Source organism: Cygnus olor, chromosome 20 (genome assembly GCF_009769625.2).
Source record: "Cygnus olor isolate bCygOlo1 chromosome 20, bCygOlo1.pri.v2, whole genome shotgun sequence".
NCBI classification, from domain to species: domain Eukaryota; kingdom Metazoa; phylum Chordata; class Aves; order Anseriformes; family Anatidae; genus Cygnus; species Cygnus olor.
The window spans coordinates 9,150,181-9,169,181 of NC_049188.1; the positions used below are offsets into that span (position 1 = coordinate 9,150,181).

Consider the following 19,001-nt stretch of genomic DNA (forward strand, 5'->3'; position numbering starts at 1 on the left):
GGCGCAAGGGTGGCTTTGTTCAGCTTTGTTCTGCTTTGTTTTACTTTGTTCCTGCACGAAGCCATTGCAGGCCAAGCAGGCCCTGCCACCGCATCCCTCGTGGCCGCTGTTTACGGCAGGTCAGGGGGTCAGCACCACCAGCACCCAGGGGTGCCCGCGGCCGAGGCCCACGGGTGGCAGGGCTGTGGGTGGCAGCGGGACAGGGTGCACAGCCCCAGGGCTGCTCAGTGCCCGTGGTGGAGCTGGAGGAGGACGCCCACAGCCCCCTGGTTAGGCTGCTCGCGAGCACATGGGCTGGGAGCAAAATCGAGCGCATAAATCCCCCGAGTGACAACACTGCGAGTCACCTCTCACCAGGCAGGAAGAAAAGAGAGGCTTGTCCCAAAAGCCTCACATCAGAGCAGGGAACGTCCTCACAGCACTGCACGCCGAGCAGCGCAGGCTCAGAGCACTGCAGCTCAGCACGGCACTCTTGGCATTGTGCACTCATCCTGTGCAGGGACTGGGACATCCTTGGGGCTGTGCGGGGCACAAGGAGGTTTTTGCTATGTCCTGCAGGATGAGCAGAAGCTGATGCTGGTCTGGATGGAAATTCCCGGCACAAGGGATGAAGGCAGCTGCCCAAACACTGGGCAAAGACCCAGCACCAGCCCTGACACGGCCCCGTAGCAATAACCAGGGACAGCCAAGTGGCCACATTTAAACACCACGTCCTCCATGCACCCTCTCCCCCGGGACAGATCCCAGTGCCCCGGGCTGGAGCCAGGCAGCAGAGCAGCATATGGGTGCCTGTTGGTAGCGCCTGCTGAGCACCTCCGTGCTTCGGGATGAGCCTTCAGCCCACGCTCTCGTGTTTACCTTAGCGTCCTGTTGCTATTTAGGCAAAAGCATCCTCAGCCATCCACAACGCCGCCACCTCCCAGGCAGGCGCACGCAAGGCCCCTGCTCCCAGCTGGATCCTGCGGCTCTTTTCAGCCAGTCCAGTGGAAACACTGCAGTGCTGCCCACGGTGAAGCCTCCTCCCTTCTCCTCTCTGGAGCAGAACCAGACCCTGCCAGCGCCAGCAGCCCCACATGCAGCACGGCCACATGTCAAGGCTCGGCGCTCTTGCTGCCTATGGGGGAGACATCACAGCTTTGGGGCTCAGGGGACACACCGAGCCGAGGGCAAACAGGGAACAGGGGGGTGTAAACATTTGCCAGGTACCTACGGGAGAGGGGCCTGTCCTGTCCCGGGTCCTCGCCAAATCACCCCGGGGCAGATTGAAGCAGCGGGAGGCTCTGGGGGCTCAGGAAGTTTGGTGTGGAGCAAAAAGGGAGGAGGGAAGAGGCAGAAGCAGTGCCTGTGGAGGCTGCCAGCCGCAGCACGACAGGCTCCTGGGCTGGAGTGGGGACGCACGGGGAGACATCCGGACGTGGAGCTGCTGGAAAGGCGGACGGAAAGTACCCGAGGAAGGCGAGGTGAGGCAGAGGAGCCGGGGAGGAAGGCAGCGGGATGGGGGCTGCAGGAAGAGGACACCCTGGGGAGAGGTCTGTTGGGCAGCATAGTGACATCGGGTTTCTCCCCCCATACATTGAGATGGAGCAGCATGGGGCTGGGGGGAGCCCTGGGAGGCTGCAGGGTGGAAGGGAGGGGGGAAAGGGGGAGTAAAAGGCAGCGAGCGGCTCCTTCCTGGCAAGCAGGTCAGCAGAGCCTGTCAAAAGCCACCACTGTGTCCCATCAGGACACACGGGGATGGGATTTCCTGTCAGGCTTCTCCCATAAAGCTTCGTACTGGGTTTGGTTCCCAGTAAGGGCCCTCGCATTGGCCTGGGGCACAGCTGCATCCCTCCTGCCCCACTGCCACCACGGATGGAGCGCAGCCCTGGGGCTGCAATGGGGCCAGGCCAGCCCAGGACAAAACCCCATACCCATTTGGGGCATTTTCCTCCTCACCCAGTGAGCACACTTACTCTGAGAGCAGAACACAGCCTTCAGGGTGCTTCTGCCCCTGGAGTAAGGGGGGGGGAAGAGCCACAGAAAGACATCACCCCTGCTCCTGGGGGGGTTCTCTATAGGAGTAAATGGAAAGGGAAATGATAGCAAATGGGGTCAGGCCCAGAAGCTGGGAATTTCCTCCTAGTGGGACAAGACTTGCTGTGGGACCCCAAATATGCTGTGGGTAGAGGGAAGGGAGTGGGGGGAGTGGGAGCAGGGGGTGCTCGCCCCCCCGCATCTGCCCCGGCTCCAGCGAGCGGGGAAAGGATGGCTGAGAGTCATTAAAGAGAGAGACAGGAAAACCTTGCTTAAAGAGCTGTCTGGGAAAGGGGCCATTTCAGGCCTGCTGTGTGCGAGTGCCAGGGATTTGGGGCCAGAACAGACAATTGCTGAACGTTCCTCCGGGCTCCTGCAACAAGCGCCTCAGCCAGAGGGGTGCGAGGGGTGTGAGGAACAGAAGGGCCCTCTTCTGCCTGGGATAGGGACCAAGCCAGCTCCTTCAGGAGAAAGGAGGAAAAAAGATCCCCAAATGAGAAGCTCTGAGCTGGCTGAGTCAGCCCCGGCTGGACAGAGGACGTTGCAAACCTGCACCTGTATCAGGTGATGGGGCCACACGGGTCTTGCCCTGCAGTGGGAGCAGCCAGAGGGATGGCAAAGAGGCTTCTTGTTCACTCCACACCTGTAATAAATTGATGGGATGATATTTTGGAGCAGCCGAAGGCTTGCAGGGAAGACAGCAGATGCTGCTCTCACCCGCTGAGCCCCCACTGCTCTGTGCAGGGGCTTGGTGTCTCCGCTATGCCCCGCACTTTGCTACGAGCTGGGGAGAAGGTAGCTCTGCCCCAAACCATGGCTGCTGCTCCCCTATGACTGCTCCCATCCTGACCCACAGAAAGTTGTGGTCCCTTACCCATTCCCCCTGGTTTGCCATCCTGCGTTGAAGCTCCATCTGTAGAAAATGTCAGAAACCTCGGTGAGTACTTTGTGTACACGGACGGACCCTTCCCTGCAGCCTTTGCTCAGCCCTCCAGCGGTGGAGGACGCTGCAGTTTGGACGCCGTGCCGGTGCAATGGATGGCTGCTGCAGACACCACGAGGCTCAGATAAATGTTCTGAAACAGATGAAATCAGCCGTGAACACCCGATACTCATTCCCACAAGGTTACGGTAAAGGTTGGGAAACGAAGGAAGTGCTGCACTGGCATGCTGGCAGCAAATCAAAGAAAATGACATTAATTAAAGCATATGTTAGGAATAGGAAATTAAACTAAAGCAACATTTCATCTATGGCGTCTTCTCTGGGCACTTTAGAAAGGGTATAAGTTTACTGAAGAGAAAGAGAAATGAGGAGGCTGGTGCAGAGAATAGATGTGTGGGAAGTTAAAAGAATTAGAGCAGAGTTTTAAAAGCTTTAGACTATACACTGGAGGTTATGTGCACTCCCCGTATTTATTTTGAATTGTGAGTGAAAGGGAGGGCTGCAAGTGCCGGCTGGCACTGCAGGGAGCTTGGGACTGACACGGCACCCTCGGCAAGGGGCTCAGCCCTGAAAACAAAATGCACCCCACAGCAGGATCAGAGGTACCGTGGCACCCAAATTTATAAGAGAGATGTTTTCTCAATTTTTTCTCCAGTTCAAGCAGCCCCAGAACTTACCAAAGCTCAGCACACAACCCTAATGGCACCCAGCAGCGTCACTCTTCCCTTTGCAGTGGGGAAACTGAGGCACAGTGTGACAAACAGCACCATGCAGCAGCTGCAGGGCTGGGGGTACCAGCTGGGGCTGCACCCCAAACCTGCAGGGAGCACAATGTCTGTACCCCAGCCCTGTGTCCCTCCTGTGCCACCCACCACCAGGCCACCACCACCCACATCTCCCCAGACCACCACTGCCCGTATGTCCCTAGGTCACCCAGCTTTCTTCCAGAGCATCTTCATGTCCTCAGCAGTGCCGGGAGCCAGGACATGTGGCAGGACTGGAACAGGGCAGATTTTGTGCCTGCTGTGTGCCCACTCCTTGCCTTCCCTGCTGCATCCACCTTGCAGCTGGGGAGCACCACGGGCAGAGGAAATGCTCGAGTGACACGCTGCAGGAGGGGGAAAACGGGAAGCAGGCTGACCCCGGGCGTGCTCCTCCCGCACGCTGCTCTGCTTTCAGACCGGCTGCATTTTTTCCCCTTGAGCCATAAATTGCGTGCTGGGGCCAGCGGCGTCCCTCGCGCAGTCGCCCGCCCGCTTTCCCACCGCCGCAGCCCTGGGATGAGTTATGAGGAGCGAGCGCCGTGGCCAGGGCTTCGCTCCAGAGCCCCACCACGAGGGAGGTGGTGCGGCTCCCTCCAAAGAGCCGTTTTCCTCCCGTTTCCACCCAGAACCGTGCTGCAGCCCCGGCAGGGACCCCCAGCCCCGCCATGGGACCTTGCTGCTCCTGGGGCTCTTCCGCTCCCCATCCCTCCATGGGCAGCAGCCGTGGCACGGCGTTCACCCCCGGCAAGCAGGCAGATGGCTTGCTGACAGCTTCAGGAACACCTTGTAGCAGTTGCGGTGATTCCCGAGATCCATTGCTTCCCATTTCAATTCACACATCATGATTTCTAAACCTCAGCCCGCACCTTCCCAGCACAGCTACCCACCTTCCCTCCAGCCACATCAGGAGCAACAGGGAAGGGGGACAAGGGGAAGGGGGCAGCAGCACCCATCCCATCCCACCTCAGACACCACCTCCTTTCATGGCCTGGGGCGAGTCCCTCAACCTGCCAAAGAAATGGGCACAAGAAGCCAAATGCCATCACCGGGCTGGAAAACACCCCGAGGGGCTGGCGAGTGCTTTTTAGGGAGCCCAGAGCTGGGCATGGGGTCCCCCAAGCCCCCCCAAACCCTAGTGTGGGCACGAGGCTCCGCACCTCACACTTTGCGTGTCCCCCCACACTGCACGGCTTGGCCTCGGGACGATAAAAGGAGTATGTTTTTCCAATTAAAAGAGCCAGATGCATTTTCCTGCCAGTATTTAGTCCAGCCTAACATGCAATGTCTACGTTTTAACCTTGAAGAAGCCTCTAGAGACGCTGCAAAATAAATCAATACGAGTCCACGTGCTGGAAAACAGTACCAATAAATAACTTCAGAGCAGCTTTTCTGTTTACTGTATGAAATTCCCATTCCTGGCCATGCTCTTCAAAACAGCTTCACAAAAAGTACGAAAGGAAAAGAAGGGCCCGAACCTCGGCTGGCAGCATGGGGCTGACTGCAGGTGCAAAGCCACTTCCCCACTAACCTCGGGGCTGGGATTTGGGACAGAGATTGCCAGTGCAATATTTCAAACAATATTAACTAAAAAAATAAAAAAGCACAGTGCAAAGCAGCCTCCAAGTGTGGTGGAGAGCCATGGCTTCCCCTGGCAAGGAAGGTGCTGCAGCAAAACCCGTGCCGGGCACACAAAGCCCCAGGTCCCCAGTCCCCACAGACGCACCAGTTCCCCCTCCTTTATGACAATAATAAATATGTCTTTAGCCTTAGCATAAAAGAAGATTTACAGGAGCCATTAAAAGGAAACTTATAAAGGCATCTTCCTGCATCCTGTGGTGGAGAGGTCTCATGTGGGAGGCAGGTGGGGCTGCGGGACCCCCACACCCTCCTTCGGCGCGCAGCCGCAGGATGGAGCGCTCCTGGGGGCACCCCTGCTGAAGCAGCCACGTGGCTGCAGCCTGGTGGGCTTGGGGTGGGAGAAGCAGCTTCTGACCCATCCCTGGGAACAGACAGCCTGAGGTCGCACCTCTTAAAGCAAGACCTGACAAATCTGCACCACCAGATTAACAAGGATTGCACCCCCGTGAGCCCCAGGTGCCCTGGTCCGTCTGGCACCTGGGGATGCTCTGACCTGAGGTGCGAAGAGGAGCACAGGATGAGGATGGATGTCAGCCTCCAGCTGGCTGCCACAGCCTGTACCAAATGCAGCAGGGACAGCTGCAGCCCAAAACATAGCAATGTCCCGTGGGGGCTTACTCACAAAAGGCCAGGCTTGATCACACCATGCTGCCCTGCGCAGCTCCGCACAGGTGCCCTGTGGCCCAGGACCCACGGGAAGGCAGCTCCCCAGGGGAGCCCACTTGGGGACGTGACACCCCCAGGGAAAGACAGTGACCAGCCGATGGATAAACTGAAGCCATTCTCTTCACAACACCCTATTTCTGCTCCCTGCCACCGGGCAGCCAGCACAGCTCTGCTAGACACACACCGCGGTTGGTGCCAGGGTTTGGTGCCAGTGCTCAGCTGCACGCAGTCCCAGTCCCGCTGTGATGGGGTAAGTACTCACACTGCAGGGTAGCAGCCAGGGCCAGCAGCACCTGCAGGGACCCGCGGGCTCCCTTGGGAGCTGGCCCTAGAAGGAAATGAAGCCTTTTATGCTGAGATTCAAGAGTAAAAACTCTGCTCTCCCAGCCTGGCTCGGAGCTGCTCCTCCAGAGTCGCTGGGGGAGGCGGAGGAAGCTCAAAGGGGCTCCTTGGTCTTGGGAGGCCACGTGGAGAGAAATCAGAGCCTCTTTGCTGTGTCTCACACTCGCCTCATACCCCTGTTCAGGGATGCCACGTGCCTAAAACAAGCAGGTGCCCAGCACCCACAGGGTTGGGCAGCCCCCACCTGCTGCTGCCCCTGCCCTGAGCCCAGGTCTGCCAGCAGGGCCCGATCTCACCTCGCTCTCCCCCTCCACGGAGACCACAGCGGAGAGCCGTGGGTGCTCCTGCTGACTTGTACCCCTCTGGCACTGGTCTCGGTGGGACCCCGCTCACCTCCGAAAGCTGCTGCAACACAGGCACCTCCACCAATGGCACGTGCACACTTTGCAGCCCACCGCTGCCACATCCCTGCAGGGTTTCACTCGCGCTCAGTGTGGATGAAGGCTTCTGAGGTGCCTCTGAGGTCTCAGCAGGGAAAACACTAGAAGAGAGCCTGTCAGAGAGGAGCGGGGACAGAAGTCAACCAGATTAGCAAACTCACTGCGACCCCAGGCATCAGGCAGGTCTGGTACCATGGCCAGCTTCTCAGCAGCTCAGTTTCCACCAAAGCACTGAAGTCACCAACCTCTCGGAGTGATCAGCAGGTTGGGTGCTGAGCCCCTGCAGCCATGCAGGAGGTGCTGAGCAGCAGGTAAAACCCCAGCCCTGCACCCACCTGAGCAGTTTGTGTCCCTAAACCAAGGTTCAGGGGGAAGCCCAGCCTCTCCAGCAGCCATTCCCATGGCCACAGCCGGTGGGATTTTTGACTTTTTTATTTTTTATATATTTTTTTTTACATGAAATCACCCTTTCCTGGGCACCAGGAGAGAAGCCATGTCCCAGAGTGAGGAGGGCATAAGGACTACGTGGAAAGGGCCACACCACAAACCCGCAGCAGGGAAGTGCTGCCTCCTGATCTGCCTCACACTCCCACGAGCACATCACCGTCCTGCCTCGGTGTCACTGCTCCTGTCCCCATTTGGGGCATCCAGGGGCAAGGGACTGCCCCATGGTGCCACTAGCCAAGTGGCAGGCATGGTGTTTGTCACACGCCTGCGAAAACACGTGGTGAATATAAACTGGACAGATTTAGCGACTGTGGGGCCTTCTGTTCTTCCTTACATCTCTGGACCATTTCCCCACCCCTTAAATGCTTTACATTATTTATTATGTTTCATTTAACCCCAGCCACGTCCTCCAAATAAAATTTATTTTGCAGCTGTCATTCAGGTTTACTCCAGCCTTAACCTCATAATCCTATTGATTCCCTCATTATTCTCTGGGTGCAGGATTGATTTCATGCCTCCTGTGTTATGGAGAAGACTTTGCTCATTAATCTCACGCACGTTTACAAACGGCCACTCCAGGTAATTCATTATTTTCTCATTCCCTATACAGTCGGGCTCACAGGCCCTGTTACCTTGTCTGCTTTGCATCCTGGTTTTGGGGTAGGGATGGGGACAGAGCAATCCAGCAGCAGCTCAGTGCCCCGAGCAGCGGTGCTGGGCACCCAGGGGAGCCCCAGGCTCATGCCCTGTGTCACTTCTGGGGACACCCAGTGCAGGGACCGCATCCCGGTGGCATCAAACATCGCTGCTTCAGCTGCACGGGTGTAGGTATCATGGATGTCCACACCTCCAAACACAGAGGTACATTATTTATACGGGGCGATTAATCTGCCTGAGCATTTAATATAGCCCCATCGGGGTGCGCAGCACTGTACAGTGTATGGAGGAAGACATGACCCCTGTCATGGAGGCTTAGAATAAAAAATAGGCAGACACCACAGCTCAGACACGTCATAAATCCAGCTGAAGGGCCAATCTCAAATATTTCAGCTGTTTTGCCCTCCCCCCATAATATATAATTGTCTTTGTTGGATCAATACAGAGAGGCTTTGTGGCAGGAGCATGTTTTAAGGGAAGATTAATGTAGCGCATTATATATGCAGCTAGGAGGAATTCCAATATTCAATTTCCAGGAGAAGAAAGGTCGTGGCGATGGGATCCTCCTTCCAGGAGGGGACCGCAGCACCCCTTGTGCCAAAGCACACCTGGCAAAGAGCATGGCCACCTGCAGCCAGGGCTGGTGGCAGCCCAGCCATGCTGGGCAGGGGCAGGTCCCAGCCACTTTTGGGGTATTTTTGCAGGTTTTGCCCCCTGGCACCCACCTGCCACCAGGCCGGCATGCAGCGCACCTCGCCCTCTAGGTACAGCCTGCTGCAAGCCACCAGGGCACAGCAGAGGGAGCGCGAGTGGTGCTGCTCACTAAACAGGTACCATTTATCCATGGAAACACCCCTTCGGTCACTTCCCTGGGCACACACAGCATCATAAGCACACGAATACCAAACTTAATGCCACACCGTGGGGCTGAGCCCTCCCCTCGGTCAGCAGCCAGACCCTGCTCAGCTCTAGCTAGGTGCGCATCCTGCAGCTATCATATGGAATAAATTTACCCGAAGCAAGTTTTGATTAAACGCAATAACTATGATTGATTTGGTTACATACCCTCCTTGTGACAGTCCGTTTCATTTACTTTTTCATTCTGAGGAGGGATGTTGCATTGATCCAAAACATTAGCTCTGACTACCACCGTAAATCCCCATTTTAGGGAGACCCACGGCAGCCCCATTAACATTTTTACACTTCGCCAGCGGTGGCTACGGTTACCCCATACCTGGGGCCAGCAGCAGACGCTGCAGTCAGCAGGGCAAAGCACCCACTTCTCCATCACTACTGCAGAGCCACGAGCACCCCAACAGCTTCCCAGGGCCTTTCCCCATCCCTGCTCCTGGGGACCCTTTGCTGGGCTCCGTGGGCTTGGACTCCCCAGGGACTAGGGCCCTCAGCACCAGGCTCAGGCTTGGCGTGCCTGCACCAGCCTGTTTGCCATCCAAAATCCCAGAAAACACAGCTCGCCCGCTGCACACCACCAAAATTTGGAGCAACACGACCACAGACTTCCTTACAACAGCTACTCTATCTTTCTTTTTAAGAAGGCGGGGAAAATGCCCAAATATTTTTTGTATTACTAATAAATTGAAAAAATGCTTTATGTTTTCAATATATTTTCAATTTACTGCCATGGTCAGTATCTTGATTGCTATGTATATTTTATAAGCAGCTTCAATGATAACCAGATTGAGCTGTTGGTTTCTCCATAAACGCTGCGTTATCCACCAAAAGTGATCTCTGGTAACACAGAGTCGTTAAAAATAATGCTGAAAAGCATCAGGGAAACACCAAAAGTGAAAAGAATAAATTGCTTCCAAGCACATCTTGGAGATGCTAGAAATTCAGAGGTTTTATTTGGAAGATGAGCTGGTTTTCAACACACATTTCAGGCAGATCCCAGTATCCACAAGGCTCTGAGGATGTCCTAGATGGCTGCACATGCGCCCTGCCCGCAGGAGGACGGGCTTCAACGCACTCACATTGAACACTTCACTAAAGCCACTTCCAGCCCACGCAATCCCCAGCTGCGCCCCCAGCACAATGACATCAACACTTCAGCAGCCTTCGAGGAGCCAGATCTAGTCCACATACTACTGAATAATTTAAATCATGATGAAATCACTGGCTTCATGGGCTCCAGAAAAGGATGGGAATAGCTGGGTGGGATTTGCACTGTGAGGGCATCCCTAAATACTGAATTATTCAGCAGAAGTGTTTCTGCCATCCTTCATCCTACCCAGTTAAGCTATATGCTTAATTGCCAAGCGCTGCCCTTTATTTTCATGTAACACTGGGACTTGGTTTGGTGAGGTTTTGGTTTAGGGGCAGGCAGCTGCTGCGGGGAGCTGCTCTGGGTTTATTTTTGCATCATTTCCAGGCTCTCAGTCCTGTTTCCGTGGCACCAACAAGATGCCCATCATGTACACACATGTGGGAGGCTGCAACAGGGACAGCAAGCAAGGGGGACGCACCCCAGGGTCACCCCATCCCACCCCACCGAGCTCTTTCCAGCCAACCTGCTGCCTGAGGCCTTGCTTCAGGACAACCTTTCATCCTACAAGTCCAAGAACCCAGCCCCAAAAGGAGCTGAGTGGGTGAATTATCTGCCCTCAAGAACAGAGCTGTTTTGTCCCAGCTGGGGCTGTCTGCAGGAGCAGACCCAACCTGCACATACCTTCCTCCTGCCTGGAGGCAAAGAGCAAAATTTCACCCAAATTCACCCATCCAAATGACAAGAGCTCAATGTTCCCTATCAGACAAACGTTAGCCTCATCACAGGCAGAAGATATTTCACTCACCATGGCTATCTTTTATGAGCTGGACAGTTTGTCCTCATTAAAATCGCGTACATCTTTCCCAGCAGTGCTCTGTATCAGGGCGATCAAAGGAAAGCATCCAAATTACTCGGCACGTAAAGCAGCACAGCCCGAAATACCCCATCGCTCTCCTTCACACGCACTTCTCTGCTCTCCCCTCCCCAGGGTGCAGAGATGCTTCTCCATCAATAATCCACAAAAAAAGACTGGTGAAAGCAGTGAGAGGCTCCTGGGCTCGGAAGGACCCCACAAACCCACCATAGAGGGAAATGAATTGCTGCAACACCAGGCTCCGAGCACCCAGGGATGCATGTGGATGGGTGCTGGCGCACAGCACCGTGCACCCAAAGCACACCCAGCCTCCTGCTACAGCTCTGCCCAAGGCCACATCTCCAGGAACCAACCCCTAACACACCAGCACGGACGGGGTTGCAGCCCTCCTCCCTCAGCAGGAGCCTGCAGAGCCCCAGCTCAAAAGCAGCACAGTATTTTCCCATGGCACGCTGGCTTTCTTGCTTTAAAAGAAAAAAGAAAAAAGTATGTAAAGCTTTCATAGCTCCTTTTCATCTAATATTTAATGTGCAAGAGTTTCTGTGTGCCCAGGTTAGGTAAACATTAGAGAAGATTGTTTATAGAAATTATATACAGAGTGGGGCTGGTTTAATTTATCAAAAAAGGTTTTGTTGAAATAAATTTATTTTACAGTGAAGCCCACTTAAACCTGTTAAAGGGATGACCTTGTTTCAACGAACCTGTTTGCGCTTCACCTAAAAGGACAGCTTGGAGCAGCACCATGATACCATCTTCCAGAGTAAATATTCCTAAATATATTCCTAAATATCCCTGGGTCCGGGCACTCAGAAGCTCGGCCAGGAGAGCATCTGCCCAGGGCACTGTGTGCACAGCACCACCACCACCCTGTCACCTGGGGCCAGGGCCCTGCCACCCATCTTGTGTACCAGAGCGGTGACACCAGCAGGAGCCAGGCACTGCAGGACTTCGCTGGTGGCTCTCAGCCCCAAAATGGCCATGCCCCCAGGGCTGAGCACAGCAGACAGCAGGGATGCTCTGCACAAGCCAGGACGGTTTGGCTGTCGGTGCAATGGTTCAAAGCTGCATCTGCTCACACGTCAAGGTGGATGAGGGCCAGGAGCAGGCAGTGGCACAGGAACTGGAGGGGCTGCAGTTGCAATAACACCAGGCATTGGGTGAGAAATGCAGCTGCCAGCCAGTGGGAGCCCCACGGCCAGGTCTGTGGATAGGGAGACACCTGCGGCATCAGCTGCTTCTGACACTGCTGTCAGGCAGATGGCTACGGACTGGATTGCTCGTTAGCTTGATTAGATTGCAGTAATTCAGGAAAATTCTGTAATTCAGGAAAAAAAATAGCAGGCATCCAGTGGCCATTTTTCCCTCTCCTGATGACTGCGGAGCAGGGAAGCTGCATCCCGCGCTCTCGCCTTCCCTCTGCTGGCTCCGTCCTGATGCAGCGCCTGGCGCAGCCCCAGCTCTGCTCCCAGGCTCTGAGCGAGCCCAGCACAGCGAGGCAGGGTCAGGATCACTCCAAACACAGTGGGAAAAACCCACCTGCATTTCTCCCCCATGACACAGGTCAGATTAACGGGGGAAATTAGTGCGAGCATGCTTAACAGAGATGAAATGCTTTATAAATGAGCAGACGCATTGATTAGAAGCATGTCTGTAAGATTTAATCTCAGCAAGCAGCAAGACTGGGAAGAGGATCCATCCATCCATCTGTCCAGGAGGCATCAGCCAGCTACAGGGCTTTGTGCACTTCCTGGGTTGGGGCATGAAAGTATTTGTAGTGAGAGCTGGAGAAAAAGTAAGGGATGGGATAAGGAAAGCTGTGCTTTGGAAGCGATCTAAGCAAAATCCACCAAGGCAGAATTAATATTGTCTCGTTAACAGAGGGAGCAATTTGAAATTATATGGGAAAGGTGGATAAAACCTGGAAAGCATAAGGGCCAGCTCTGATTTCAAAGTCCATGGGAGCATTCCAAGGCAGAGCTTTAAAATTAGAAACAGCATGCAAAGTTACTTTTCCATTGAAATGTCATGTTTTCCTTGAAAAGAGCTTTTTCCATCTCAAGAATGTGTTTTGTCACCGGGCAGCGAGCGCTCTCCTCCTGATAGATTTGCTGAAGCAAGAGCTCTTGGAAAAACCAGAGCATCACACCCGAGTGCTCAGCAGACACATCAAGGCCAAGAAGTAGTCTGGGCAGCAAGCTTCAGCCCAAGGTTTGCTGCTCATCCTCTGAGCATTCCTCCACCTCCTTGGGAGGGGAAAAAACAGTGCAGCATCCTCATGCAGGCAGCTCTTGCACCTGGACCCCGCTCGCAGTGCTGCCCAGACTGCCAGCTCAGGCAGGGGACACCCCCTTTCCCCCAAGTGTTTGGTTTTTGGGGAGCTCGTCCCCACAGGGCAGACACCGCTCATGCCATAAGCGCGCCACGTATCTGGTATTTCTTCCTTGAGAAAGAGCCAAAAAGGAAGAGAAAATACGACCGCTGACTCCAACAGTCTTTCCGTTAAATCCGCCGGAATTGCCAGCAGCTCGATTCAGGTCTTGCCTCCAAGCTAAAACATGGAGTTCAGATCCTCAAATCCTGCCCACAGCAGCACCGCTGGGGAGAAATCCCCCATGCAGGACCCAGGATGGAGCACATGCCATCCTGAGCCTTGGCGCACCACAGAAGAGCACCCAGGTGATGTCCCCCTGGTGACAAAGGGGACCCAAGAGGCATCACCCGGGCTGGGAGGTGCAGAACCACACCAGCGCCCACCCCGTCACAGCTCCTGCCATCCCCTCCTTGCCAGGTGGTTTACATTCCTAACCCCACAGACACACTGAGCAATGTCCCCATGTCCCCTTGCATCGGGTACGTGGCAGCGGGTGTCACAAACTGCTCCTGGTGCTCGTCCCCAGCCACGTCACAGAGCACTGCTGGGGAGAAGAAGAAACATAGGTGTGAATGTAAAAAGCAGATGCAAAACTCCAGAGGTCACCAGACCCAGGCTCAGACACTACCCGGGCTGAGCCAGGGGAAGGGACAAGAGGGGTGGGCAGAAGGAGCAGCACCAGCAGAGCCTGCAGCCACCCTGGGGACATGGGGACGAGGGACAAGCCTTCAGCATGCCCCTGGGGGCAGCCCACAGCTCTCTGTGGGACACCGCGGAGCCACACCAGGCTGGCACATGGTGGGGGTGCAGGAGCCGGGTGCTGCCAGCACCCACTGTGCCCCAGGACTCTGCCCCAGGGGCCGGGGGGCCGCAGCCTCCCCGTCCTGCCGGCGCCTCTCCCCCCGAGACAGGCCCGCTTTGAAGCCATGCCGGGGCTGGCAGCAGCATCGGTGCTGGAAGAGATGGCTTTTAAACTCGGAGCAAGATGAAAAGCAGCCGGAAACGCATCTAACGGGTGACTGCAGGGCCAAGCCTGCTATTCTCAGGCTCGCTTCTCCCGGGCTGCTCCACCAGAGCCCCGCTCCCCAGGGAGGGCCTTTCTCAAGCTCCACTGCCTGTCCCAGTCCTTGGCGGCTCCCAGCCCTGCTCTGCCCCGAGGTGAGGCTGCAGCAGAGATGGAAAAACCAGCCTTGGTCAATAAAGATGCTGGGGTGCTTCCTGCCTGAGCCAGGCTGAGCTCCAAGTGCTCGCAGGGCTCTGCTTGGTGCCGGCAGCAGCCGCACGCCTGCACCAAGGGGAGGTCCCACAGCAATTCCCGGTGTGATTTAGGGGAACTGTGAGGTGCCAGGGGTCATTGCTGCTGCCAGCACCGCAACACAAACAGGAGAAAAAACATTCCCTTCCCAAAGAGCTCCAGGCTAAACCTGAGGTTTGTCTGGGCACTGAGCACAGCCTCCCCCATCCTCTGACCACCTTTGCTGCCAAGCTCCCTGCTGAACCTGCTGGCGGCCCCAGGAGCAGGCTGCGGGATGAGGGGAGGGCAGCAGGCACGGGGGCACCTGTGGGCGGTGTGAGGTGACTCCCTGCTAACAGGGTGAGCAAAGATTTGAACCGAGTACAAAACAGCCTAGAACCTCAAATGGCTTTTTACCTCTTCGATTTGGGTTCCTCCTCCTTTAGGTGTAGTGGGCACAGCTCCAACAGCAGCCGGGAGGAGCTCGCCCCCAGGCCCTTCCTTGCACTCCCACCCGGTGACGGGTGCCTGGGCATTAGGAGCACAGGAGACAGGGATCTAACGAGATTTGCACTAATGCACGTGATTGTTTAGAAGAACAACCCCACGCTAAGCCCGTTAAGCCATTAGGGCTCATCAGGGCTCCCCACTCCCTCCGGCCTGCAGCACCAAGCTGGCCCTGCAAAGCTGCTGCTCGTCTGCGCTCCCCCAAAGCCTGACATTTGCTCAGAGAACCCAGCGTGCATTCTGCCCAGGAGAACCCAGCATACAGAGCCACATCTTCACCATTCCTCTTAACATAAACTCCCAGCACACCCTCAGGAATACCCCCCTGGTGTGCCGAGCATCACTCCCTGCACCGTGCTGGGCTCTGCAAGGGCTGCGCCAACACAGACTCTGCTGGGCACCCACAAAGCAGCTCATGACTTTTCCGCATCCCACCTCACAGAAGGAACAATAAATCCACCATTTCTGGGCTTTGCACTCAGTCCCAGACTGGGGATTTACAGCACCCCGGTCAGACCCCAGCAGCACCTCGCTGCCTGCCCGTGGGGCTCAGCCTGCAGAATCCCATGGATGTGCCTCACCTTCCTCCCACAGCCCTGATGGACTCAGCCATTGTTGTGGTGTGTTCTTTGCTCTCTCTTTTTTTTTTTTCCCCTCTTCCTTAATTGAAAATTGTCTGAACCCTCCTCGAGGAGCTCCCAGAAAAGGAAAAGGTTACCCCAGCACTCAGCCCCGTGGTGCCAAAGAGTCTGCTCCAGCCTCAACTCGGGCCTCCCTGGCTCTGGGGGAAGCAGACAGAAATACGGGGCTCTAATCTCAGCAGTGCTCGCTGATAATCTGCTCTGCAATTTGCAGATAGGGCAGGCTGAGTGCTGGGAGGCTCCAGGGATGGGGGGAGAGGTCCCCGGGGAGGCTCGGGCCCTTTGTGCATCTTCCTTGCAAACCATGCAGCCAAGCAGGGCCTGATCCTGCACCCGCAGGAAGGGGACTTGGGGCCACATCTTTCAAGGCAGTCACTTGGAAAATCTCAGCCAGCTCTTCCTCTTGCTGGGGGGGCATTACAGGCATTGGTGGAGTCCCAAAATAGGGGACCAGCCACCCCAGTAAGAGAGACTTCCTCCCCAGTTTGACAAATGGGTCAGAAGGAAGAAGATGTCCCCATGGTGGGACACGGGGACAGCACCCTGCTGCCTGCCCTGGGAAGGAGCAGGACTCCCCACCGTGTCACCAACATGCCGCACACAGCAGCACCACAATTTGCTCAGGAAAGACAAGGTTTTGGCCAAGTTCTCCCCCACCACAGGGGAACAGAAACAGGGGGCTTCATCCAGGCAGGGGGCTCTGGCCACCCCAGCTGCCCACCCTGACCACAGGGACAGCTCCCTACTTGCAAACAACAACTGGGAAAGGAAAATATATATATATATATATATATACATATATATATATACATACATACACACACACACACACGTATCTGTATATACAGCTGGGATGAAAATCCCTGCAAACACTCCCTCTCGTGGAGACCAGCTCTCTCTGCTGCCCAGGGCCCAGGCCAGATCCTGTCCCCCAAAACTGCCCCAAGGCCAGGGGGCTCTGCGGGGGCAAGGGGCAATGCTGCCTGGGTCCTCTGCAGTGCTGGGCCCATTGACATGGGGCTGAGCCCCAGCTGCTGGCAGGGAGCTGAGTGTGATCCCAGGGCTGGATCCAGCACCCAGGGGTCTCAGACACTTTTTGAGGCTTTTAATGGCCAAACCACCTTCCCTCCCCCCTGACGTGGTGAGGGAGCACATGTATTTAGTGCTACAGGGAGCAGAGGGAAGCATCGCAGACACCTGTTGGTATTCACCCTGATTGATCCCCGCTGAGCGCAATTTCTCTTTTAAAGCCATCATGAGGGTGCCCCCGTGCCCTGACATTACCTGGGCCGAGGGCAGCAGGAAAGGAACCATCGCACCAGCTCCCCCAGCTCATTATTTCCCAGCCTGGGGAAGTATTTCCCAAAAGTCTTTAGCCAATTCCCCTGAACCGCACAGGATTTTGCACTGACAACACCTTTGTGCTGGGAGCCGAGCCAAGATCCCCACAAGGTCATTTGGCAAAGACAATTAGGCAGTCCCCTGACAGCGCTGTCTCATTTTAATTAGATCTCGGTTCCTAAGAATTACAGAGCACGCCAGGCTGAAGGCAGGGACCATTTGCAGAATTCAGTGGGAGGCCAAGGACAGCTGTACCTGCGCTCATGTCACTGCTCACAGAGATGCCAACCAGACAGGGGAATGAAAGGAAAGAAAGGGCCTTTCTTGCACGATTTCACCCCTCAATACTCCAGGCAACAAAAAAAAAAAGCAGTGAGCAGAAGGCAGCCCGTCCCTGCTTCTAACAACTCGCTCGCACTTAGATGCCTCCGAGCCAGCCTTTGCTGCCCCACACAAACACACACACCCGCGGTGGGGGCCGTAGGAGCAAAGTTGGGACCCTGGGCACGGCCTCGGACAGAGCCGGGGAGCGGCGTCGGGGCGGGCAGCGCGGCCACCCCCGGCCCGGCCGCCCCGTCGGGGCCGCCCCGCGGCGCGGAGCGACGGCACCACCTGGCGGCGGCACCGGGAGGAACCGGGCCCGGCTCCTGCCCTCTGCCTCCCTGCGGGGCCGGCTCCTTGCAACCCCCCCCCCAGGAGGGGACACGGCAGGGAGGGGACGGAAAGAGCCGGGCGCGTTGTCGGATGGGGGCGCCCCCGTCCCGCCCCGTCGGGTGTGCGGAGCCGGGGGCTGCCGGGCTCCACCCGGGAAGGTCTGGGAAAGGGCCCCGGGGGGGGCACTGCGGGGCTGGGGGCCCGGCTTTCCCTTGCCATCACCCGCCGCTGTAAACAACGGGAATAAACCGAGAGGCTGCCCTTTCCCCTTTCCCACCCTGCCCCTAAAGCAGGGACGGAGCAAACAGTGCCTGCAGCTAGCAACGAGCTTTGAGGCACAATAAACAGCCGCTTTTTTTTTTTTTCCCCGATAACGTTTCTAACCCCCCGGGCACCCAGACAGATCAAAGCAGCACTGGGAACCCCTCGGGAGGAACAGCCCCGACAGCAGCTTCGTCCTTCCCGCACCCCAGGGGGCTGCGAGGCCTCTGGGACACCAGTACTGGGGGAAGGACCTGGGGAGAGGACCCGGGGGGGACACCCAAGCAGCCTGCAGCACAAGCAGGCAGACCACCCTGTCGGGGCTGAGCCCCTCAACCACGCCACTGGGCCAGAGGAGCCAAAACTAAGCCAAAATAGCACGGCCGCAGAGCACTAACCTGGCCAGGACAAGCAGCAGCAGCACAAGGGGAGGCGGTGCCCGGCACTGCCCCATAAATTGGGGCAGGTGTGGGACCGGCAGCTGCCGTCAGGGCCACGCCCTGCCCAGGTGCAGCGGGTGCGCAGGGGTCCTGAGGGGTGGAGCGGGGCCCCCGGGTAATTGGGGGCTCCCCTGCTGCCCCAGCTGCGTTTCCCCTCAGGGATGGAAGTGGCCAGTCCCTATAAACCCCACACCACAGGGACAAAAAGCAACGTCCCCCCTTTCATCCCAAGTAGGCAGGGCTGCAGGCGTGCCCCCTCCTGCTGCTCAGCAGTGACCCAAAGTGCCCAGGGAGCACGGTGGCAGCAGGGTAATTGTGGCGCCAGCACAGCCGGGCCTGCACCCAGGTGGGAGATGCTGCGGTGTCCACTGAGCGCACTGCTCAGGTGCCAGCCCCTGCTCCTGTGCGCAGCCCCCTGACAGAGGGATCGTGGTGCTGCACAGAGCTGGGCAGCCAGATCTGCCCGGGTTTGGCCGCGGGGCCCCCCAAATGGGGCAGAAACCTCCAGGTTTAGCCGCACCAAGTGTGCCCCCGCAGGGTTCCCAGCACCTCCTACAGCAGTGACCCCAGTGCCACACGTGGCTGTTGGGAGCCGCTGGGCAGGTGGCCAGAACGGGGCTTCTCACATCGGGGTTTAGCCTCGGCTCCTGCCCAGCCACCCATGGCTGCCAGGGGCCTGGCCCTGCTCCCCACCTGGGGGCAGAGCTGAGGAACCTCCCCAGAGGTCACTGTGCCCCGAGGTCACTTGTCCCCAGGGGTCACC

At 56.8% G+C, this 19,001-nt stretch overlaps 2 long non-coding RNA genes across 2 annotated transcripts; both read right to left on the reverse strand.

Moving 5' to 3' along the window:
- Positions 1–1,993: 1,993 nt before the first annotated feature.
- Positions 1,994–6,888, reverse strand: LOC121057938. Its single transcript, XR_005814027.1, has 3 exons — positions 6,760–6,888; positions 2,888–3,089; positions 1,994–2,656 (listed from the first exon to the last, which is right to left on the reverse strand). It is a non-coding gene; the product is annotated as an uncharacterized LOC121057938 (long non-coding RNA).
- A 5,720-nt stretch (positions 6,889–12,608) lies between these two features.
- On the reverse strand, positions 12,609–14,920 carry LOC121057837. The gene is made up of 2 exons (XR_005813971.1): positions 14,812–14,920; positions 12,609–13,704 (listed from the first exon to the last, which is right to left on the reverse strand). It is a non-coding gene; the product is annotated as an uncharacterized LOC121057837 (long non-coding RNA).
- Between the last annotated feature and the right edge of the window lie 4,081 nt (positions 14,921–19,001).